Raw genomic sequence first — 26,738 nt, 5'->3', positions numbered from 1 at the left:
AAATACTCTTAATTTATGTTCCTCTCTTAGTGTAAGGGACCAAGTTTCACATCCATATAATATTACAGGCAAAATTACTGTTTTGTATATTTTAACTTTTAGAATCTTAGATATTATACGAGAGAATAAAAGTTTATGAAGAAAAAAGTGTTCTGAGCTTAAGGCTTTCCGGAAATGTACAGGTAATGGACAAAATAATATGAACACCTTGGTTTGCAAAGGCCTATATACGCCTATATACGCCATCGTGGAAAAGGAACAACATTCAGCAGAGATTTCAACCATCTAGTGGCGATGAAAGCAAACATATCAGTCTATCAGAAGCTGGTGTGAGAGTTGCATGCGAACAGTCAGCTATCCGTCAAATGCAGGTATGTCCGACCTTTCAGACTTCAAAAGAGGCATGATCATAGGAGCCCACCTGGCTGGAGCATCTGTGACAAAAACAGCTACACTTGTTGGTGTAGCAAGGAGCACAGTGTCAACTGTTCTGACAGCCGATAGACAACATGGAAAGACAACGTCTGCAAAGGAGAATAGTGGGTGAAAAACAAAGTTTTCCAACAGGGATCGACGTGTATTGAAACGAATAGTGACTCGAAAGCACAAGACAACACTGTCCCAGATAACCGCAGAGATGAACAATCACTTCCAGGACCCTGTATCAACGAAAATCATTCAAAGGGAGCTGCATTCTGTGAACATTCATGGCAGAGTTGCCATCCCCAAACTGTTGGTGACTCCACGTAATGCAGTGACACGAAGAAGGTGGTGCCAAGAGCACAAGAATTGGACACAGCAGCAATGGAAACATGTGATATGGTCAGACGAATCGTCTTTCACATTATTTCAGACCACAGGACGTGTTTATGTGTGGAGAACTCCTGCTGAAGCATTTGATATTGACTGCTTAGTGCCTACCGTGAAACATGGTGGGGGTCTGTGATGGTTTGGGGGGCTATATCTTGGAATGGTGTTGGCCCACTTGCCGTCCTGCGTGGGAGAATCAACACAGAGAAGTACTGCACCATCCTGGGTGACCACCTCCATCCCATGGTTCAGACTTTATTTCCCGATGCATGCCCCATCTTCCAAGATGATAACGCCCCTATTCACACTGCTAGGTGCGTTGATGCATGGTTTGATGAGCACAGTGATGAGGTAGAACATCTCATCTGGTGTCCACAGTCCCCCGATTTTAATATCATTGAGCCTTTGTGGAGTATTTTGGAGGCCAAAGTGCGTAATCGGTTTCCACCTCCAATGACACTTTCGGAACTTGAGACTGTTTTGTGCGAGGAGTGGCTACGTGTTCCAGTTCACACTGTACAGCACCTTTATTTGTCTATCCCACGTAGGATACAAGCTGTCATTCAGGCAAGGGGGGGCCCAACCCCCTACTAATACAAGTTTTCTGCAATTGCATTGGTGTTCATATTATTTTGTCCATTACCTGTATAGTTATAGGAAAACATCCCAATCTAGTATACTCGTTTTGGCATGGATAGAACGGGCTATTTGATCCACTTTTGTCAACATGAGGATGTTAGAATAATAAAATTTCTGTATCATGAAAGATCCTCCAGCACTTATAGTCATAGGGTTATTATCTTTGTTATAAGTGGCCTTGTCGTCAACCCAGATCTGCTGATTTCTAATGGAGAAGTACAGAGTGACAGTGGTTCTTGGATACCTCGATGGATGACAATACTATGTACTTATCTGTGATAACTTCGAAGAAATCATAATATACGCCGCAAGAAAACAGTACACTGGACGTTCCAAGTGTTGAATGGAAAATCTTGCTTCCACTACATCATGTGAATATGAAGGATACGATTTTGAAACTTGATCAAATCGAAGCGATCTTAGAAAAAAATCATAACAAAATATTTTCTACATAATTTTCATTATTTTTGTTTTTTTTCTTTCAATCCATTTTCATAAATAAAATGTGGTTCTATATACATTGTATTCTCTTTAAAATGTTATTAAATATAAACAATTGTATATTAAGGGTTCAGTTCGTCTCAAGTATTCTACCAAACATCTCGTAACCTTACAAAATATAAAATACTATTGTTTAGTTCGAGAACTATTGAGACTTTCAACTTGCCGTTATTCACATAAAGTATTATAAATAGTGAGGTAAAACCAGTAGCATACGCTGTATTTCGTCAAGGGAAAACTTTCTCCAAATTCACATTACCAGTGTTTTATTACAAATTAATTAATTAATCAATAATACTTATAATAAATTAATTAGTTTAATTACTACAGGTGCTATTACTACTAACACCACTACTACAATTAAGAAGTAGAGATTTACCTAAATATATTTATGAAAGCAATAGAACAAAATTACTTTATAGTCATTTAATTTTTAGAAAATCCTAGGAGTATGTCAACTTTGTTACAAAATAATTGTTTAGTCAACAGTCATTTGAAAAGGTAATGATTGGTGCTAGAACCATTTCAAGCATTCCCATTGGCTGGTAGCTTCTAGGGTAATAAATTATCTGTGGTGGTTAGGATAGGCTTGTTGAGTTTGGTTATCTGAGAAGAAGAAGACGACGATAAAAATGGTTGTAGCAGCAATAACGACCATTTGAAGAAAAAAAAAACTGATGATAGGTGAGACATTTAAAGTGTGAAAGAAATCCATAAGAACAAGCAAATACAGAGGCTGTTCAGCGTATATTTGACCAAACGTGATTCCTTCCCCCTGCACTCAGAATGAACTCGCCCAACCTTGGCCAGGCATGTTTCTCAGTGTAGTGTGTGAGCTGTAAAAGAGTGGTTGTGTTTTCTCACTGGGCTGAAAATCCCGCCCAAACTAAGCCGCTTTTAGGAGTACATTGTATAACTTTTCCAAGTGTTTTGTGTTTTCTCGCTTGGCCGAAAATGCTGCCAAAACTGAGTCACTTTTGGGAAGGTTATGTTGTAGCCCTTTATGATGCAAAGTTCAGTGTGTCAATGATCAGGAAGTAGTGTAAGAGCAAGGATTGTGACATTAGTTTGACTTTATTAAAGAATGTGATTGGCAAGTATAAAGATTGCATGGACCCAGCATTCGGTTCTCCAACAAAGGGGATGAGAACACGGCCATGCACGCAACCCACCAACAGTATGCTAGCGAAACTTCGCAGAATGGCCATGCAAGAGAATCCACTGACTCAAAGACAGATGGCGAATCATCTAAATATGTCTTTGGAAACTGTTAACCACACCTTGCACCTGCATACTGGTGGTGGCTTGTGTGCATGGCCGTTATCTCATCCTCTTTGTTGGAGAACCGAATGCTGAGGCCATGCAATCCTTATTCTTGCCAATCACATTCTTGAATAAAGTCAAACCAACGTCACAATTCTTGCTCTGAAACTACTTCCTGATCATTGACGCACTGAACGTTGGATCATAAAAGTCTACAACATAACCTTCCCAAAAGCGACTCAGTTTTGGCAGCATTTTCGGCTAAGCAAGAAAACACAAAACACTTGGAAAATTTATACAACATACTCCTCCCAAAAGCGGCTCAGTTTGGGCAGGATTTCTGGCCCAGTAAGAAAACAGAGAGTAACTGAGAGTCTGTGAAATTGATGTTTGGGCAGCACTAAGGGGGGGGGGGTGAGCACTGCAAGGAAGGGTGGGGACTTTTTGGATTTTACACTACTTGAAGTGTTCTAACAACTGACCAGAACTCAGCTTTTACGAAAATATTCCCGACATTGACCTTTTCTTTGTCCTTCATTGACTGGGCTGATCAGATGGTCTACGTTTATTTGTAACGTTTAGAAGTGTACAAATTGTCTCATCATCAAATGCAAACATGCATATGGTGATGAGTATTATTTTCCTTTCTATGGGGGGGGGGTCAATAGAGCATGACAATAACCGTGTTTTGTGTTGGTCTATGTTCGTGTGTGTGTGTATTATAATAATTAATTCAATTCAGCTCCATTGAAATTAAATGCATCTCAATTGCACATACAGAACCGTAGTGAATGATGGGATGCATTTTTCCTCAAGGTTGCAATTAGGCAAATGATAGAAAGTCACTTAATATAAGAGGTAAGAAATTAAAATACAAAATGTGCTAATTGTGACTTTATACACTGTATTTTTGTTATTTAGCGTAGGTTTTCTGTTTTGGCTAGTCAAGATGAGAATGAGTGATGATTACATAAAATTGATGAAGCGATGCTGATAAAGAAACCCCTCCCCCGCATGCTGAGTATGGAATTCGAATCCGGAAACTTCAGTGGCGAGATCACAACATTGTTCAGTTCACACAAAATATTTATAAATGATGCACATTATTTATTGACCTTATTTTTGCAGAATACCACACTATATGTCACATTCCATGTAATGTCTTACTGTAAAAGTTAAAGCTAATGAATACATTCTCTCTGTCTACCATTTAGCCATTCTCTACATGTAGCCTACATAAACTTAAAAAACAGACTAACAATTCTAGTTTCGGGAGTCGGCAAGTACATTTCTATCTATTGCCTATTACGTAAGGTACATTTGTTTGTAAAATATACTAATTTCTATCATTGAAGATCAAAACAATTTTATTTCACATGTAACGGTGATGACGTGAATCTGACATTTGTAAGTCCCGCTTTACGTCATCCCATTACATTAAGTGAAAATTTCCCACCTGGGAAATTTCGCATCCATAAAAAATCCCCTTGAGGTTATTTGCCTCAATACAATTTATTCGATAGATGTCTCCCCAGTCACTTTTCACCTTTCCCTTTTTTCTTCGCTAGCAACGGAAGATTGCAAACATCAGTTTGTTACATTCCACTCAAGGTTCAACGTCGTATTTGTATTTTTATTCTCAACTGGGGCAAGTCTTTATATATTGAACCGTGTGCAACCTTATATCGTAAGTTGAGACATTGTGAACCTTTCGGCATGCATTTTAAAAGTTACGTGCTGTTATTTTGAACTTAGATTGTTTCTTGCAACAACGAGTCGCATCACGAAAACATTAGTAAGGAATTGTGCATTGGATCTATTTTTTGTGAACCAACTTTCATTTTATATAAATAATCTTGCGATAGACATTTTTGTGGTAATCGTCACGCCCAGTTGTTTTTTTTAATTTCGTGGTACCATTTTTATATATATATATATATATATATATATTGCATGACCAGTATTCATTTTCGAAATAATTAAGTGAGAAGTATTTGAGGTCAGTATGAACTGGAGATTGAATCTTGGCATTGAACCTTGAAAACAACTAGATCCGATACACTTGCTGTAGTTTCCGCACGAGCACGTGTCAACCAGGAAGTAACGGCGAAACCTATTACGTAACCGCAACGCTTAAATTTGACCGCATCAATTTGACGACCTGGATATTACGAACAGTCTGGCTAATTCACAACTAGAACTTTCGAAGGTATGTAAGAATGCGTGTGTTTATAGTGAATTGAACTTATGTAACAAAACTCAAATTCATATTTGCCTATTTACTGCAAAAGGGGATATTTTCTGAATGGCACATACTTTACTATTCACGCGGATTCTTTTGACAGTCGCTGTTAAAAATTGTGAACCTTAATATATCGATGATTTGCGGAAAGTGATTTTTTTTGCATTACAAAAAAAAAGACGTGGTAACAGATGGGGATTTTGATTGCAAAAATAAATATCATGAGTGAGAAATAGATATGTACTTGTGCGTGTACTAAGTAGTAGTGTAGAACAGCATCGCAACAGTAAGCCAAAAAGTGCAACCAATCCACATTTGACCAAAGATTGCAATTCTGTGAATAATCATTCAATCTCAAGACATCGTAATGAAAAAGGTCCTTTTACTTGCAACAACGAAAACGAGACGAATAATAACCAACAGCGTATCTAGAATTTCATGAGCATCTAATTCTCTTAAAAAACGGGCAGAAATTTAAATTTTTAATAATTACAATTTTATGTATTTTATAAATTAGTAAAACTCGTGTATTGAATGTTGCTACAACTAAATTGTTAAATAAACGTGTATAGTTAAATGTGATACCCTTTTTTCATTGGTGTGAGTCACGATTGGCGACGGAGCTGATATAAAGGTTTGTTGTATAACTTACCGAATTTTTGGAAGGGTAAACAAGGGTGTGGTTATACCTCACGTATTTCTCAAACTGTTGTTATTGTGGGAATTATTCCGTATACATATCGGTGAACCCCGTAACAAGTAAAAATTGTAATTGTGGTTCCTCGATTTTATTTGTCCACGCGAAATTATACCTCTGCGCGTATTGGTCTCTTCGTTGCATGCTTCCATTTTTAGGGACATCGAGGAACGGCGTTACACACAATAATAGTATACACAATAGGACAAGTGCAAATTATACATACTCTTAGAAATGTTGTGTATTTATCAAACAATATATCCAAATGCAAGAAAAAACTTTCTATATACTGGATAAATGGAGAACATAGACTTGCACCTCTGAGAAGGGCAATGCAAAATACAATATTGAATAGAATGAAATATAGATCTTCTAATGAACAGGAACGTCTACAAAATATCTTAAAAGGCACTCAAAAATCACAGGATCCAAAGGTATCTCACATATTACGAAATAGAACAGTTAAAAAGTCTAGAACACTGTTTTGCATTACACACATCTGTGTGAAAAATGTAAAAATTCCTATTATTAAAGTACAGAACTATTTTTTTCACAAAATAGTCTACATAATACCACAAGTGCAAATTCCACATTAGAAATTTGTGTATTTATCAAACAATATGAACAGGAATGTCTACAATAAATGTTACAAGGCACATACAAATCACAGGATCCAACTTTATAGAAGTTATCTCGCATATTATAAATCAGAACAGTTTAATGACTAGAAAACTTGTTGCATTTATCATGTTTGTTTGCGAAGTATAATAATTTCTATCATTTAAGTCCAAAACAATTTTAATTTACAATGTAGTCTACACAATAGGACAAGTGCAAATTCCATATACACATAGAAAGTTGTTTATTTGTCAAACAATATATCCAAACTCAAGAAAAACTTTGTATATTCTGGATAAATGGAGAACATAGACTGGAACCTCTCAGAAGGGCAATGCAAAATACAATATTGTATAGAATGAAATATAGATCTTCCAATGAACAGGTATGTCTACAGTAAATGTTACAAGGCACATACAAATCACAGGATCCAACTTTATAGAAGTTATCTCACATATTATAAAACAGAACAGTTTAATGACTAGAAAACTGGTTGCATTAATCAAATTTGTTTGTAAAATATAATTATTTCTATCACTTAAGTAAAACAAAAATGATATTACAACATAGTCTATGTAATAGCACAAGTGCAAATTCCACATGCACATAGAAATTTGAGTACTTATAAAACAATATATTCAAACTCAAGGAAAAAGAAACTTTAAATATACTGGATAAATGGAGAACATAGACTTGCAACTCTGAGAAGGGCAACACAAAATACAATATTAAATAGAATGTAATATAGATATTCCAATAACCAGGAATGTCTCCAAAAAATCTTAAAAGGAACATAAAAATCACAGGATCCAACATTATAAAAGTTACCTCACATATTATAAAACAGAAAAGTTTAATGACTAGAAAACTGGTTGCATTAATCACATTCCTGTGTAAAATATAATAATTTCTATCACTTAAGTCCAAAACAATTTTATCTTACAATATACGAGGTGCATCCAGAAAGTAAGTTTCCCTATTTTTTTCCCGTGAAAGTAAACATAATGAGCCGTGTAAATTGCGCATGCGCAGCAGAGCTAAGACGTATCAATCATATGCCAGGCAGACAGATCCCGCCAGTAGCGAGGCAGCAGTGGTCCGAAGTGGAAGCTTTTATTCCTTCTCCCGCCGCATGCCAGTAGCGAGGCAGCAGTGGTCCGAAATGGAAGCTCGTATTCCTTCTCCCGCCGCATGCGAGGTTCGGTCGGTGATAAAGTTCCTGAATGCACAAAGCATTGCGCCAATTGACATTCATCGTCAGCTCTGTGAGGTCTATGGGCCGAACATTATGAGTAAGCAGATGGTGCGTCGCTGGTGTCGGCAGTTTTCGGAAGGTCGTCAAAGTGTCCATGATGAAGAGCGCAGTGGGCGTCCGTCCCTCATCACTGATGATCTGGTTGAGCTGGTGCGGCAGCGCATCGTAGAGAACCTTCGCTTCACGATTATGGAGTTGAGTAGCCTTTTTCCGCAGATATAGCGATTCGTGTTCCATGAGATTGTCACGCAGCACCTGCTGTTCAAAAAATTGTGTGCCAGGTGGGTGCCGAGAAGCCTGACACCCGAACACAAAATGAAACGTTCAGGAGCAGCACTGACATTCCTGCAACGGTACCATGATGACGGCGATGATTTCCTCGACAGGATCGTCACGGGCGATGAGACGTGGATTTTGCACTTCACCCCGGAAACCAAGCAGCAGTCAATGCATTGGCGGCATAGTGGATCTCCGGTCAAGAAGAAATTCAAACAGACACTGTCGGTACAGAAAGTGATGTGCACCGTGTTTTGGGACAGGCAGGGCAATTTGCTCATTGACTTCCTCCCCAGAGGTGAAACGGTGAACGCTGACCATTACTGTGAAACACTATGGAAATTGAGACGTGCCATTCAAAACAAGAGGCGTGGCATGCTTACTGCAGGTGTTGTGCTCCTCCATGACAATGCTCGTCCACATACGGCTAGGCGCACAGCAGCTGTTTTGACGGAATTTGGCTGGGAGTTGTTTGATCATCCACCTTACAGTCCTGATCTGGCTCCCAGCGATTTTCACGTTTTCTTGAACCTCAAGAAATTCCTGTCCTCTGGTGAGCGTTTTGGCAACGACGAAGAGCTGAAGACCTTTGTCACACGCTGGGTTCCATTCACAGGTGGCAGAGTTCTACGACAGTGGGATCCAAAAGTTGATACCACGATACGACAAGTGTCTCAATTCTGGTGGTTGCTATGTTGAAAAATAGCTGAACCTTTGATGTACCTGTTGCCAATAAATGGTTTCCTGAAACTGTGTTGGTTTTTTTTTTTAAAAAAATAGCGAAACTTACTTTCTGGATGCGCCTCGTAGTTTACACAATAGCCCAAGTGCAAATTCAACATGCACATAGAAATTTGTGTATTTATCAAACAATATAATCCAAACTCACGAAAAAACCTTTGTATGGAATGGAGAACATAGACTTGAACTTCTGAGAAGGGCAACACAAAATACAATAATGAATAGAATGAAATATCGATCTTCCAATGAACAAGAATGTATCCAAAAATATAATACAAGCCACATACAAATTAGAGGATCCAAATTTATAAAAGGTATCTTGCAAATTACAAAATGGAACAGTAACATTGTGTAGAACACTGTTTTTCCTCAGAATTCTTCACCTCGGGATGTCTCTCCACAGAATTCTTCTCATCGGGATGTTTCTCTTCAGAACCCTTCTCCTCGGAATGTTTCTCCTCAGAATTCTTCTCCCCAGGATGTGTCTCCTCAGAATTCTTCTCCTCAGGATGTTTCTCCTCAGAATTCTTCTCCTCGGGATGTTTCTCATCAGAATTGTTCTCCTCAGGATTCTTCTCATCCTCAGGATGTTTGTCCTCAGAATTCTTTTGCTCGGGATACTTGTCCTCAGAATTCTTCTCCTCGGGATGTTTGTCCCCATAATTCAGCTCCTCGGGATGTTTGACCTCAAAATTCTTCACCTCAGGATGTTTCTGCTGAGAAATCTTCTCGGCATGATTCTTCTCAGAATTCTTCTCCTCAGGATGTTTGCCCTCAGAATTTTTCGCCAAAGGACGTTTCTCCTCAGAATTCTTATCCTCATGATGTTTCTCCTCAGAATTCTTCTCCTCGGGAAGTTTCTCCTCAGAATTGCTCTCCTCGGAATGTTTCTCCTCAGAATTCTTCTCCTCGGGATGTTTCTCATCAGGATGTTTGCCCTCAGAATTCTTCTCCTCAGAATTCTTCTTCTCAGGATGTTTCTCCTCAGCATAATTGCTCTCAGAATTCTTCTCTTCAGAATTCTTCTTCCCGAGATGTTTTTCTTCAGAATTCTTCTCGGGATAATTCTCCTCAGGATGTTTCTTCTCAGAATTCTTCTGCTTGGATGTTTGTCTTCAGTATTCTTCTCCTGAGGATGTTTCTTCTCAGAATTATTCTCCTCAGAATTCTTCTCCTCGGGATGTTTCTCCTCAGAATTCTTCTTCTTGGGATGTTTCTCCTCAGAAATCTTCTCCTCGAAATGTTTCTTTTCAGAATTCTTTCTCTCGGGATGTTTCTCCTCAGAATTCTCCTCGGAATGTTTCTCATCATAAATCGTCTCTTTGGGATGTTTTTCCTCGAAATGCTTCTCCTCGAGAAGTTTCTCATCAGGATGTTTGCCCTCAGAAATCTTCTCCTTAGGATGAAACTCCTCACAATTCTTGTCCTTGGGATGTTTCTCGTCAAAAATCTTTTTCTCGGGATGTTTCGCCTCAGAATTCTTCTCCTCGGGATGTTTCTCCTCAGAAATCTTCTCCTCGGGATGTTTCTCCTAAGAATTCTTCTCCTCGGGATGTTTCTCCTCAGAATTTTTTTTTTCCTCGGGATGTTTCTCCTCAGAATTCTTCTCCTAAGGATGCCTCTCTTCAGAATTCTTCTCCTCCAGATGTTTCTCGTCATAAATCTTCTCAGAATTCTTCTCCTCGGGATGTATCTCCTCAGAATTCTTCTCTTCAGGATGTTTCTTCTCAGAATTCTTTTCCTCGGGATGTTTCTCCTTGGAATGGTTCTCCTCGGAATGTTTCTCCTCAAGATGTTTCTCGCCAGGATGTTTCTACTCAGAATTCTTCTCCACATGATGTTTTTTCTCAGGATATTTCTCCTCAGTATTCTTCTCTTTAGTATTCTTCTCCTCAGGATATTTCTCCTCAGTATTCTTCTCAGGATGTTTCTCATCTGATTTGTTTTCCTTCTCCTCAGTATTATTCTCCTCAGGATCTTTCTCCTCAGAATTCATCTCCTCAGGATGTTTCTCCTCAGAATTTTTCTCCTCAGGATGTTTCTCCTCAGAATTCTTCTCCTCAGGATGTTTCTCCTCGGAATGTTTCTCCTCAGAATTCTTCTCCTCGGGATGTTTCTCCTCAGAAATCTTCTCCTCGGGATGTTTCTCCCCAGAATTCTTCTCGTCGGGATGTTTCTTCTCAGAATTCTTCTCCTCGGGATGTATCTCCTCAGAATTCTTCTCTTCAGGATGTTTCTTCTCAGAATTCTTTTCCTCGGGATGTTTCTCCTTGGAATGGTTCTCCTCGGAATGTTTCTCCTCAAGATGTTTCTCGCCAGGATGTTTCTACTCAGAATTCTTCTCCACAGGATGTTTTTTCTCAGGATGTTTCTCCTCAGTATTCTTCTCTTTAGTATTCTTCTCCTCAGGATATTTCTCCTCAGGATATTTCTCCTCAGGATATTTATCCTCAGTATTCTTCTCAGGATGTTTCTCATCTGATTTGTTTTCCTTCTCCTCAGTATTATTCTCCTCAGGATCTTTCTCCTCAGGATGTTTCTCCTCAGAATTTTTCTCCTCAGGATGTTTCTCCTCAGAATTCTTCTCCTCGGGATGTTTCTCCTCAGAATTCTTTTCCTCGGGATGTTTCTCCTCAGAATTCTTCTCCTCAGGATGCCTCTCCTCAGAGTTCTTCTCTTTAGTATTCTTCTTTTCAGGATGTTTCTCCTCAGTATTCTTCTCCTCAGGATGTTTCTCCTCTGAATTGTTTTCCTTCTTCTCAGTATTATTCTCCTCAGGATATTTCTCCTCAGAATTCATCTCCTCAGGATGTTTCTCCTCAGGATGTTTCACCTCAGAATTCTTGTCCTCAGGATGTTTCTCCTCAGAATTTTTCTCCTCAGAAATCTTCTCCTCGAGATGTTTCTTTTCAGAATTCTTTCCCTTGGGATGTTTCTCCTCAGAATTCTTCTCCTCGGAATGTTTCTCATCATCAATCTTCTCTTTGGGATGTTTCTCATCATCAATCTTCTCTTTGGGATGTTTCTCCTCGAAAGTTTCTCATCAGGATGTTTGCCCTCAGAAATCTTCTCCGTAGGATGTTTCTCCTCAGAATTCTTGTCCTCGGGATGTTTCTCGTCATAAATTTTTTTCTTGGGATGTTTCTCCTCAGAATTCTTCTCCTCAGAAATCTTCTCCTCGGGATGTTTCTTTTCAGAATTCTTTCCCTCGGGATGTTTCTCCTCAGAATTCTTCTCCTCGGAATGTTTCTCTTCATAAATCTCCTTAGGATGTTTCTCCTCAGAATTCTTGTCCTCGGGATGTTTCTCGTCATAAATCTTTTTCTCGGGATGTTTCTCCTCAGAAATCTTCTCCTCGGGATGTTTCTCTTCAGAATTCTTCTCGTCGGGGTGTTTATCCTCAGAATTATTCTAATCGGGATGTTTCTCCTCATAATTCTTTTCCTCGGGATGTTTCTGATCAGAATTCTTCTCCTCAGGATGCCTCTCTTCAGAATTCTTCTCCTCCAGATGTTTTTCCTCATAAATCTTCTCCTCAGGATGTTTCTCCTCATAATTCTTCTCCTCGGGATGTATCTCCTCAGAATTCTTCTCTTCAGGATGTTTCTCCTCAGAATTCTTCTCCTCGGGATGTTTCTCCTCAGAATTCTTCTCCTCGGGATGTTTCTCCTCAGGATGTTTCTCGCCAGGATGTTTCTCCTCAGAATTCTTCTCCTCAGGATATTTCTCCCCAGGTTGTTTCTCCTCAGAATTATTCTCCGCAGGATGTTTCTTCTCAGAATTCTTCTCCTCAGGATGTTTCTTCTCAGTATTCTTCTCTTTAGTATACTTCTCCTCTCGATGTTTCTCCTCAGTATTCTTCTCCTCAGGATGTTTCTCCTCTGAATTCTTCTCCTGAGGATGCCTCTCTACAGAATTCTTCTCCTCGGGATGTATCTCCTCAGAATTCTTCTCTTCAGGATGTTTCTCCTCAGAATTCTTCTCCTCGGGATGTTTCTCCTCAGAATTCTTCTCCTCTGGATGTTTCTCGCCAGGATGTTTCTCCTCAGAATTCTTCTCCTCAGGATATTTCTCCCCAGGTTGTTTCTCCTCAGAATTATTCTCCGCAGGATGTTTCTTCTCAGAATTCTTCTCCTCAGGATGTTTCTTCTCAGTATTCTTCTCTTTAGTATACTTCTCCTCTGGATGTTTCTCCTCTGATTTGTTTTCCTTCTTCTCAGTATTATTCTCCTCAGGATCTTTCTCCTCAGAATTCATCTCCTCAGGATGTTTCTCCTCAGAATTCTTCTCTTCAGGATGTTTCTCCTCAGAATTCTTGTCCTCAGGATGTTTCTCCTCGGAATTCCTTTCTTCACTGGTTGAAGATTCATATCAATTTCCACTAAGAGGAATAAAGAAATCAGAAAAATGTAGATTATGTTTGGTAAAACTAAAGTGGTTTTGCTAAAAATGTTCTTTTCAAAGAAAAAATGCTTTGGTCCTATTATGAACACTATGTGTGTGTGTGTATATTTTTTGAAAGGTCTTTATTTCAGATTTACATGTTCTGAACAAGAATGCTTTAAAAAATGCCAAGAACCTTATATTACATCTTATAAAAAAAATTTATGAAACCTTAAATTTTGGTAATTTTATTGATTGCAAAATTATAAAAACACAACACACTGTTCATAAAGTGGCCGCGGTGGCTCAGTCAGTAACGTGTCTGACTACCATGCTAAAGGTCCAGGGTTCGATTCCCGGGCCGGTGCAAATCCGGGGATTTTTCTAACGTTGGAAGCGGCCCCGGCGCCCACCAAGCGTCGAATAACATGGGTACCTGGGGAAACCCTGGGGGTAAAGGCAGTCAGGGGCGTGATGCTGATCACATCACCCCCACTCACGACTGGATCAAGATAGTGTGGGGCGTTACCCCCACACCCCCTATACCCTTTCATGGCGTGGTGCAAAGCACAGGGGAGCACTTTACTTTTTTTAACTTTTTTTTTACTGTTCTATATTTTTTTGTTTTGCCATTAACCCCTTCCCTGCAGCAACGTTGAAGAGAAATGCGACAAAAAAATCATCTACACGTAGATGCAAAGGCAAATTTGTGTTATTGTAAATAATGCAAAAACTAACTATAAAAAGATTTGCCGCAAAATGAAGCTAAGGAAAGCAATCCATATATAGACTGCAGCAAATAAACATTTCATATTAGGTAAGGTCACAGGTAAGGTTCCCTTCGCACACAACATCTTGCTTGAAGTCACATTTAGGGTATGTGGGGTTAAGGCCCCAGACCCTAACTACATATTCTCGATCTCTGCCATTTTGGAGGTGATATGATCAGCACCACAATCTGGCTGCCTTTTCTCTCCAGGAATGCCCCAAGTACACATAGATTTGAGGCTGTTTGAGCCCCCGAGCCACTTTATGAAGGGACTATGATGGTAAAATACGGATCTCCAAACATCCACCCCAGGAATGGAACCCAGCATTAAGCATTAACAATACATTTTGTGATTGCCAATAGCCCACATAGACTAATAATAGCATGACAAAATGGTGTCTATAAAAGTGACTTACTGCAAAACAAGAACCGTTAATTCTGAAATACCATCTACATGCTCTGCAAAAAAGGCCCAGTTTTAGAATCTATATATATAATGTGTTAAAAGTGCATAGATGTGAATTGTGAGTGGACCAAAAATAGATTGAACACTTTGAACAGAAAAAAAATAAGGATAGATGTGTAAGATACATGAATACAGAAAAAAATGAACTACTGTCTGTCCACACTAAGAACCAAGTCAATGTAAACTGTTCAAATTGCAGCTGTACAGGAATTTTGCATGTAGAAATATGGTAAATGTTACAAAACCATATCACTCAATGTTGTGGATTTTGTGATTAAAGGACAGTTATAATTATGGCTGAGCTGAGCTGATATGATCAATGTTCTTCAGAATATTCATCCTCATCTTCACAATTAGCCAAAAGTGTCATAAAAGCAGAGTAAAATAAATACAATAAATCAAGTAATAGTGGGAATCAGTTCAAAGTGGTGTCAGCTTGACCCTGATGAAAGAATGAAACATCACGAAAGGCTTATGAACCACCTACAAAACTTACTCTTTTCAACATCCTGGAGTTCATACTGGAAACGGCTCTCTTGGAATATGGTGCTTGCAACTTCCTCATGTTCAGATGTGTTCAGGGAGTCCTGGAGGGTCAGTAACTTACTGCTGCCTGTATCCGTACCTTCTTGCTTCTTGTCTCGTGAGCTCCTGTCAGGGCACTTCTGGTCATTCTAATCAGAGTGGATGGCACTTCCTTGCTACATAAGAAATGGAGAATGGAGTATCAATAATGTTCTTTGAAAAATTTATTGTAACATACATCAAAATCCAATAAAGTTTAAATACTTTGTTCATCGAAAATGAATAATATGTGTTTGAATTTCTTAATGAAAAACACCCTCAAATAAAATACACATGTGGCCAAATGAACAACATTGCAATTTTGGGGAAGCTTTGCTGGCATAGTGGTAATAATGATGTACCAGTGGAGGCACTTTGTGGTTTGACTTCCACTTTAAATTATTGTTCCAGTCCCCAATTAGCATTTATGTACATAAAGTGAATATGATGAAGAACAGAAAATTGCCATTTCTTTTTGGATCTGGAAATCAAATCAACTTGGAAAATAATTCAAATATCAGTCCACAGGAAAAAAAAATGACCTGAGGAAAAACATAGCCATGAGAATCCAGAACAATGTTTATTTATTTATTTATTTCCTTCAACAGAGAAATTATATGCCTTTACAGAAGGTAGCCAATAAAAAAACGAAAACAAGAGAAACACATAATATAATACAGTAAGACATAACACAGGTAGAACACATACACACATTACTAAACTATACTATAGAATCATATAACACCCAATTAGCAATTTAGAAGTGCTTCACCCAAATCAATACAGAACAAGACCAAAAAAAAAACGTCATTTTTATTCATATGCAGTGATATATTGCTAAGTATAACACTAAATCTTATAATGTATGTTGTAAACACTTGTCTTAATATTTTTTGTACTCATTGATTGAGATACTAAAATCAAGATTAGATTGCAATATAGATATTTTGTTGTACGCAAAGGACATTCTAAATAATGGCGAATTCTTGAATCTTTCTGTTTTAGGAATATCATAAGACATCAATAGCATTGAAACATATCTCTTGGAGAAAAGTAGGGTTATCTATGATGCCAATCATTGTTTTGTACAGAAATATTTGTTGTGTTATTTATTTCCCTTCTATTAATAAGACTTTCATAATTAAACTCATTAAGTAGGTCATTGTATGATAAGTTATTATAGTATGATGGTACATTATAATTTTTGTAATACAAATATCTTAAAAATCGTTTTTGAATTCTTTCAATTACCAACTCCTGGGATTTATAATATGTAAACCAAACATTAGAACCATAATCAAGCTTACTTCTAACTAATGCATTATACAAGAGAGAAATACTATCTACATTAGTTAGATTCCTCGTATTTCTTATAAGAAAACCTAATGATCTAAATGCATTGTTTACCATGTATGATACATGTTTGTTAAACATCATATTAAGATCCATAATAATGCCTAGGTCCTTAATAAAATTTATTCTTTCAAGCTCTTCTCCACACATAAAATAGGAGATTTTAGAGGTATTTATTTTACTTGATAACTCCATAAAAGAACACTTCTTAATATTAAAATTAAGGTCATTGTTTATACTCCACTCATACACCATATCTAAATCTCTTTGAAGTTTCCTAATGTCTCCATCATTATTAATTTGTTTATAAATCTTTATGTCATCAACATACATGAGACATTTAGAATATTCAATTTGTAATGGTAGATCATTTATAAACAATACAAAAAGTAGTGGTCCAAGATTCAATCCTTGAGGTACACCTGACTTTACAATATATTCAAATGACTTCGATTGTCTATAGGTTACATATTGTTTTCGACCATTAAGATATGAGGCCATGAGAGCAAGAAAATCACTAGTCAACCCGAAACTTGAAAGTTTGCATAATAAAATATTGTGATTAATTGAATCAAATGCCTTAGCAAAATCAAGATAGATATAATGTATAGGTAATCAATTTTGAAATGCTGCATGAACATCTTGAACAAAATTAATTAAATTTGTTGTTGTTGACCTTTCAGGAATGAAACCATGTTGATTTTCATTTATGTAACATTTACTGTGATTCCAGATTCTTGTGTACAATACTTGCTCTAATATTTTGGCGGGCGCACAGAGGTCTATAATTTTCTATTTTACAGTTGTCTCCTGACTTAAAAATTGGGCAAACTCTAGTTGTTTTCCAGATAGTCAGAAAAGTTTGATATTTTAGAACTAAATTTTATATAAAACAGAGTGGCTTCTTTAGTATCTCTGCACATGCCTTTAATAAATAGGGTGGAATTTTATCAGGACCACTAGCTCTCTTAGGTTTCAATTTCTTTACAGCATCAAAATATTCTTTATCAGTAATTATGTGATTTGATATAGAATATGATACATTCATTTTAACATCATCATGAATATCATATGAGCTTATACCTTTCGCATATACAGATTTGAAAAAAAGACGCAAAACTATTTTCTACACTTTGACTTGTTTCTAATTTTCTATTTTCAAAAACCATAGTCTGTTTAGTACAGTTATATCTCCCTCTTTTATTTTGTATAAAGTTCCAGAAAGATCTTGTATTATTTTTAATATTTTCTTCAGTTTCTTTAACATACCTAGAATAAGCCCTTCGTACCATTGTTTTAACTATTTTTTTTGTTTCTTTATATAACATGTTATTTTCTTCAATGCATTTCATGGATTTCCCAGTGTCTTTCATACATTTCCTATAATACTCTTTTAATTTTAATGTTTCTATAATATCTTTTGTAAACCAACAGGGATATTTATTATTCCTGTAAAATTTTCTTTTTGGTATAGTTGAATCAAATACAAAATTTATTCTATCATAAAATAAATTAATAGCTGTTTCCACATCCTTTAATTTATATAGAGAAGTCCAATCTGTATCGTGCAGCATTTCATACAATTTTGGGAAATTAGCCTTACAAAAATTATAATCCAATACCACTTCATTTTTTGTATTATTTTCTCTTTTTCTTAGATTTAATTTCATAATTAGAGCTGGATGGTGTAGATCTTCTTTAACAAGGGGTAGATCCTCTTTACTTACTACCATGGTACTATTATCATCAGTTAGTACTAAATCTAATGTTCTATTGTTAACATTTCGAACATCATTAATAGAGTGTAAGGAGTACAAATTCCAAAAATTATCTAATGCTCTATAACAAGGCCCCCTTTTTGAAGTTCTTATGAAGAATCAATTATTAATGGGAGATTGAAATTCCCAGCAATTATTACATTACTACCTTGCAATTCTTCGTTATTTTCAAAGAAATCGTAAAATGCTGTGTATTTATCAATACCACTGTTTGGTGTGAAATATACAGTAACTATATAATAAACTACATTTTTTAGATTTACTTTGACACATAAAGAATCAAAATTATCATGTAGAATAATATTTTGCTTAATTGCTATAAGTACTCCACCACCTCTATTCCGATCTAACCTATCATGACGATACATTTTATAATTATCAGTAAATAACTCATTGCTATATACACCTTTATGTAGCCAAGTTTCAGTAATAATAACTATATCATATTCATTTGCAATGTTATTTACATAAAATTCTTGCATCTTTGTGTTGAGCCCCCTTACGTTTTGATAGTAAATTGTGACATTCTCAGAATTCACCATTACATTAACTTCTCCACGTCTTCAATTGTTTTCAGTAATATTATATTTTGATCATCTTGATTTTTCTTTAGTTTGATATTCCCTGCATAATCAACCCATAAATAAGCATAGTTCTTTGCATTTCTAATTTGTCTGGCCTGACTGAATATACGCTTTCTATAGGGAGTTAAAGATTGATTAATATACACCATGTCATTACTTGAGTAACCCAAGTGAGAAGTATTTAAATTTCTTTTTACTTTTCTCTTCTGAATAAACATATCTTTGTCAATACGATGAACAAATTTGACAACTATCCCACTTGACTTTTGATGTGGGAATTTTTTTAGCCTGTGACAAACATCTATCATGTCCTTTGTAATATTTAGATCTAAGGCTGTCCCTACATTTGCTACAACGTCAAAGGTATTTTCATTTGGTTGCTCAGGAACACCTTGAATTTCTAGGGTATTTCACCTTCCATATTGGTCCAGTTCATCCAGATCCATCTTGGTTTCTTGAAGTTGTTTCCTTAATGTGATATTTTCTTGTGTTAAGTGTTCAATTTTAGAAACACACATAGTAAGTTTCTCATCTTGCTTCTTCATTAATTCTAAGTTATCCTCTAATTTCTGATGAACATTATCTAAACGATTTACCAAGTTCACGTTCGGTATCAATATTTGTTTTCTTTAAGTTCATAACTTCTTCTTTCAAATCTCGGATCAGTTTGTAAATATCGTCGAGAGTTGGCAAGTCTGTCTGCACAGTTTCTAGGTGTTGACTTCCTCTTCTTTTTTTGCTACAAGGTTTACAACGCCATGTTTGCCCTGTAGATTTCATGTATTCGACATCAGTTTCATTTCATTGAGCGCATTTTAAGTGACATAATTTCACACAGTCAATACATTGAACTTTCACTTCCTGTCTTAACACAGCTTTAGTACATTCGACACAGGAACTCATTACAATATCTTGAACGACTAGGGACTTCGCTCCATATAAATCTTTTTTGTGACTGGCAGTACTGTTTGTTTACATTCTGCGTATCTTACCACAAGGCAAATATTAACTGAATTACTGGCTTAACTCATCATTATAATGAATAATTTATATTCAGTGTGCATTAGTAATACTTACTGTTCTCCGTGTCTCACTTTTGTTGCCATCACTCACTTGAAACTAGATAAATTTACACCAAATTTTCGGAGCACCAAAGCCACTTCACTTCACTCGTCCATCGCCACAGACATTGTAACATTGGACATTGTGTTTCTAATCTCTTTCCTAAAATGAAAGATTATGATCAAATAATGAAGATATTATGAAAGAAGAGAAAAAAACTTTTCAATAGTAACGAAGGAACATTGCAAATAGTTTCAACACCAATAGGATGAACCAAATGAAGAAAACGATTACAAGAAAAGTCGACAAGGATGAGAAACCTGTTGCAATGAAACACAATTCCAAAAGTGTCTCTCCAGTAATATGCAATGTTCTCAAATCTCTTGAAAGTTTGAAAGGTACACTTAATATGAGAAAAGTAGTGCTGCATGTGGAATCTAAAGGAATATACATACAATATAATGTGTTTATGTTCAAGCGATAATGTAGAGGAAACATCAAGAAAAATGGGAATGAGATGGTGTGAACATGATTTAGACATTACAAATTTATATGCAGGCATGGGTTTATTGGCTCGCATCATTTAGGAGAAGTAGATGATTAAGAAGATAAAGTTTTTGAAAAGAGTAATAGAAGGGAGTCGTAGATTAAAATATTGGGAGGCTTCATTCATTGCAAAGGAAGTTAAATAACAAGAATCACAACATATAATCAGTATAGAGTTATGTTTTTTACAACTGAGGTAAATCAGTCACCTTCGAAATTTATTCCAAATTAAGTGATGAAGCAACTTTGTGTAAAATTTGAAAATTTTTAAGCTTTTGAAATTTGTATTTTGTTCTAATTCCACACGACTTCCAGGTTCAACAGATTATCCAGGTATTTGGGAACCCAGAACAAAGTGATGGAAGAAAACAACATGCTACTACAAGCATCAACTTACTGAGTTGCCATTAGAAAGCATTTAAAACATCTGATGTTCATGCTGCTATCTGATACTGCAATACACCCATTAAAAAAGCAATTTTATGTACAGCAAGTTTAATGAAAAATAGTTAAAATCTGAGGTAGTAAATTAAAATGAAGGAAGTTAGACTTACCTGCGAATGCTGTGCCTCTGAATAATTATCCACAGTGGTGGAAGAGTTATCGTTTAATCTTGTGCACATCACTAATGGGAAGAAAAGAACAAAATATTTTGATAAAAGCAAAATGATTTTGCCAAAGAACTTTTCACAGAAGATTGTTTTTATTTCTATTATGATCACTAGAGCCCGGATTTCCATGCACAAACAAACAGCAAAATATGCATGCAAATATGCACGAAAAATATCAAAAATATGCACTAAGATATGCATGAACAATTTTTCTTTCCAAACATCTTACCTTAATGACCTCTGTTGCAATGAACTATGAACGTTTTCCTTAGGTTTTGTTCTGTAAACCCTCTGCGTTTATCAGTGAGAAACGTTTTGTAGATCGAGAAGTACCTTTCTACATCAGCAGAAGTCACTGCTGCATGTGAGAAACACCAAACTTCCTCCTGTGTTAGATCCTCTTCCAAGTGCACATTTTCACCATTCAGTACATTTGCAATGTCACAGATTGTTCTGTACCCAGGATTTTTGTCTAATACTTGGGGAAGTTTTTCTGATGCTATTTTGGCGACACCGTGAGTTTCACTGGACAAATTTTGCAATACTTCGCCCAACAAGGAGAGTGAATGCTGCAAATGATTATTACAGGACTCTAACTGTGTAATAATTGCAGGTATACTCGAGAAGTGGTTGTGTATGTACTTAATTTCGTTCTCAATGCCACTTCTAGAGAAACATTTCTGTGACACACAAATAGCGGCTGCGTGTTCTGGTTTTAGTGAGTCCTTGACTGACTTCACTTCATTGAAATTTTCTGCATAATACGACACAGCTTCTAGCCACGAGCCCCATCATGTTAATACCGGTTGCGGAGGTAACGGAAAGAGACGTACTCGCGAAGAGCTTTCACAAATACTTTCTTTACATTTGATACAAGTGCGTCTACTTCTGGGTATTGGTATCTGATTATTTCTGCTACGTGATGAAGATCGTGTGAAAGACAAGTCAGATGGACTGATTTAGGATACAACACTTTCAAACCAGATACTGCTTTGACAATGTACGGGGCCGCGTCAGTAACAAACAGTAGCACATTGTCATACTGGATGTGATCTGGCCACAACAAAGTTAACGAATCGTTAAAGAATTTGGCAAATGTGGAATGATTCACTTTCTCAAACACCTTGATATTCAGTAAGTAGGGTTTACCACTCGCCTTCATTGCACCGACAACAGCATTGCAAACACAATGTTCTGTCACGTCAATAGTCTCATCGATAGACACTCATATTTTCTCGTGCTTCAACGCTTCTCGAATTTCTCCCATGACCTCATTAAAACAAACAGGCACATAGTTTTTACGTAGCGTTATTTCATCTGGCACCTTCTTTCCTGTGTACTTTTCAAGGAAACCTCGTAGATGGGCATTGCTCAGTTTCCACAATGGAATATTAGCACCCACAAATGCAGAACACAGATCTACATAGAATGTATCACTTATTGTGCATTCAGATGTAGAATCAGTGGATGCGGTAGTAAGCAGTTGTTGTTTACTCCGTGATCTTCTTTGAAGGGCTTCCCTGTGTCTTGCTGTATTGACATGTTGAGTAACTTGAAATTTCTTCTCTGCTGAAACTCTTTTTTCGCACACCACACAGAACAAAACTGACCCATCTTCTGTAAATACACTACTTCCAAATTCTTGTACGTATTTATGCAACAATACTGCCTTACTTGATTTTTCAGGTGGCATGTTTAACACAACACAAAATAACACTTACACGTTCGTGAACTCCTTTGATACTGACAGCAGAAACCCTTTCCACATAGTTCCCAAGTCGCGAGAAAGGCTTCGTACTAGTTGACAGTTGTAAAAGCATCAGAAGGTGCTAGATCGCTGTTGTTTAAAAAGCGCTACATAAAATGCTGAAAAAAACTTTAAAAATTATAGTGTATATTGTATATTAAATTGGTATGTTCGCCATTCGGTTATCGCCGTGCAGTCGAAAGTGAATTTACCAACTATTGTGGGCAACAAACTCAACGCTATTATCGCTTGATAGACTATGAAATATGCTAGTATGTAGCAATAAAATTCAAAATATGCCTTATCCTGCAAAGTTGAAGAAATATGCATGCAAAACAAAATTCACTCAAAATATGCACTTATATGCACTATCATATGCATCTCAAAAGACTCTTTACAAGTTCGTCGGAAAGAAAAAAATATTTTCCATAAGTTTTTGCATGCTACATGAAACATGCATTTTGCATAGAAATCCGGGCTCTAATGATCACCATACATTTATTTTTGGAAAAAGTCTTTATATTTTTAAGATTTATATATTCCTAAGAACCATGCTTTCAAAAAATGCCAATGTCTATAAATTAAATTTAAAAAAGATGAAACCTTGTACTTTGGTAATTATGAATTATGAAAACACATCATCTTTTCTTTGGATGTGGTGGGGGCAATAAGAATTCATAAATGTCTTGTATTCTTCCAATAAATGGAAATAGATTTAGTTTATACCAAAAGGAAATTAAGGACAGAAATATAAGATACTTTAATACAGAAAAAGAAACTCTACTCTGTCTGCTGTAAGAACCAAGTCAATGTAAATAAATGTATGTAGTCTCAGAATAATCCTACACAATGTTTAAATGGTTAAAAAGAAGACCTACAAACTGATAATACAGTTTTAGAAACAGATGATACTTTACTGTTTTTAAAGTAAGTAACAAAATATATAAAATGAAGAAACTAGCTTTACTGGACACTTTCCACTCCTATAACTAATCCAAATATAACTCATCTCCTCCATGGCTTGTAGGAGAACAAGGTGACTTTCAAAATAAAGTGTAACCTTGTTGGTGAAGAGTGCATAAATAAGAGTACACTCTATTCAAATTTAACAATAGTGTTTTGAATCTGATTTGTCACCATGTTCGAGTATCATTATGCATTTTTAAACTAAGAAGACTCTGGCATCTGGACTCACAGCCAGTATAATCCTCTGTAGAGATCTTGTTGTGTGCTTTTTTTGTGATTATCCTATCATCTATTTCATTTTATCGCCATTTATCCTCTTTGTCACAATTAGCCAAAAGTGGCAGAAAAGCAAAGTAAAATCAATCAAGTATCATTACCAGAAATACTGGGAATAAGTTCAAAGTGCTATCAGCTTGACCTAATAAGGGAATGAAACAGTACTTAAGACTTATGAACCACCCATAAAACATACCACTCTCTCCTTCTGCCTGTAATATTTCTATCTCACAATCAGATACATCCAAAACACGACGGGATGGAATTCTTTTCATGTACTCCGGGAGGCTCAGTAACTCTTCACATCCTAGAAAACCTTGAATGTTAAATGTCGGCATTTTCTGTGGTGAGCTTGAGCTCCTGACAGGGGACTTCTGGTCTTTTGATTTCGAATGGAAGGTTCCTTCTTGCTACATGAGAAATGGAGAATGAAGTATCAATAATATCATTTGAAGGATCTGTTCTAATGTAGAAAAATCCAATAAAGGAAAAAGTATTTGAATTGTTTAATGAACCACACCCTCACATGAACAACAATGCAATTTTGAGGCTTTCCTGATGGCATAGTGGTATTGTTATTGCTTTGTAACTAGTGGCACATAGTAGTTTGGATTACACTTCAAATTGTAGATCCAGTCCCAATTAGCCTTTCTGTGCCACAATGGTCTTTAAAAAAATGACATTTCTTTTTTGGATCTGGAAATGAAGTAATTTGGGAAAGTAATTCAAATGTCAGTCCACAGAAAAATGCACTGTGAAACAATACACCCATGTCAAGTCATAAAATTCTAATGTAAAATTGGAAAATGTGTTTCTAATTGTTTCCTAAAAGGACAAAGACTGTGATCAAATAATGAAGATATTATGAAGGAGGAGGATAAACTTTTAAAAAATAATAACGAGGGAGCATTTCAAATAGTTAACACTAATACAGTGCATTTGTTTTGGCTCTGGGCCAAGATAGCATGTGAACAACTTTGAACAACTCTTATAACACAGGTTAGTACTCGTTATGCAATACCGATATCGAATCCCGGTCGGGCTTGGATGTTTGTGAATGTCCATTCATCAATTTCATCATTTCATCACTCATCCCCATCTTTGCAAATTAGCCAAGAGGCACAAAACGCGAAGTAAAATAAACTAAATCAATCAATCAATCAATCGTTATGCAATACAAATATAATTGCCTACATGCTAACGATATGTGTGTAAAGAAGCAAGATGTTACAGGACAAAAATGCTGGCATCTGTGCAATGTCATGCCATGTCACGTGCTATCTCGGCCCAGAGCCAAAACGAACGCACTGTAGAATGAACCAAATGAAGAAACAGATGCATAAAAAGCTTTTTTTTGGTCCAGACCTGGATAACTGGGTTTCAACAGGCATGTTTCGGCGACACAGGGAATGCGACAAGGGAATAATTTTATTTGAACGACAGTTGATGGCATTTACTTTCTGATAGTATATTATTTCGAAAGCAAAGTCACATCGGAATATCACTGTACTGAAGTCGATCACCTGATATAAAAGCAAGAGACTTGTAAGTTTTCATTCTCTCCTTAAATTTTGGTTACTAATTTCTATTATTTTTGATAAAGGACAAAAAAGAGACAAGGTTGGTTTGACATTACAGCTTTATTGTTACGGACAAGTGTTCTCGGGTTATTTTACTGTTAGTTTTAGACGTCGTGTCTACGGCTGGTAAATCGCCAAATATTCTTATATTCACAGTTGATTTAATGTTAGTTTGGGAAGAGTGATCCCTTACTTTTAGAGGAGGTTGAAGAGGCATGATCTCATTTTTCAACATTGGGGGAGAGGAGGACGACAATGACGATTGCTTCTTAGCTGCACTTAATATTTCTCACATATTTGAAACATCTGATCGATTGTCACTTATCTAAAAACAATGCTGTAAAGTTGAGATGCATGTTGCAACAGACCATCATTTGGTGGGTTAATTTATTCATGGCCCCTCCTCACAAATGCATACGTATAAAATGTATTAATAAAAAAATTTACACTCACGCACGTGCACACACACATGTAATTATCATGTTTTATTTTAAATTGAAATTATACAAGTATCGGTATTGGTGGGTATCGGTGAGAGTATCGGCATCGGTGTCAGTATTGGTTCAAAGTGGTATCGGCTCAGCCCTATAAATAACAGTAATGCACATAATTTTAAATCACAACACTGTTCAATAGTGAATATGCTTATTATTCGCACTAAAAATAGTACATTAAATTATGTACCAATTATTATGATTGGAACTATATGCCAAAAACCTTCTTGTTATCTCATTCATTTGTTTTCAACAACTGGTTGCTAAGCAACAAAACAACATACTATTACATTTCTTACGTTTTCTTTCACACATAAGAAGTGATTATACATTTCACAATTTGAAATTAGTCACAGTGCCTACATTCCAGCCCTTCATTCCCAAAACCTGTGAGCTGTTGACCTTTGACACAGGTGTGGAAGGAATGTGGATGATGACGTCAAGGTCAAAGTCACAGATTTTTTTTTTTCTAAACAGGAGTCCACAACAGGGGCAGTGAAGGCACAGATAAAACAGC

Source organism: Lepisma saccharinum, chromosome 2 (assembly GCF_977018435.1).
Source record: "Lepisma saccharinum chromosome 2, izLepSacc3.1, whole genome shotgun sequence".
Taxonomy (NCBI): Eukaryota; Metazoa; Arthropoda; class Insecta; order Zygentoma; family Lepismatidae; genus Lepisma; species Lepisma saccharinum.
The sequence above is the reverse complement of the archived record's forward strand: the minus strand, read 5'-3'. Positions refer to the sequence as shown.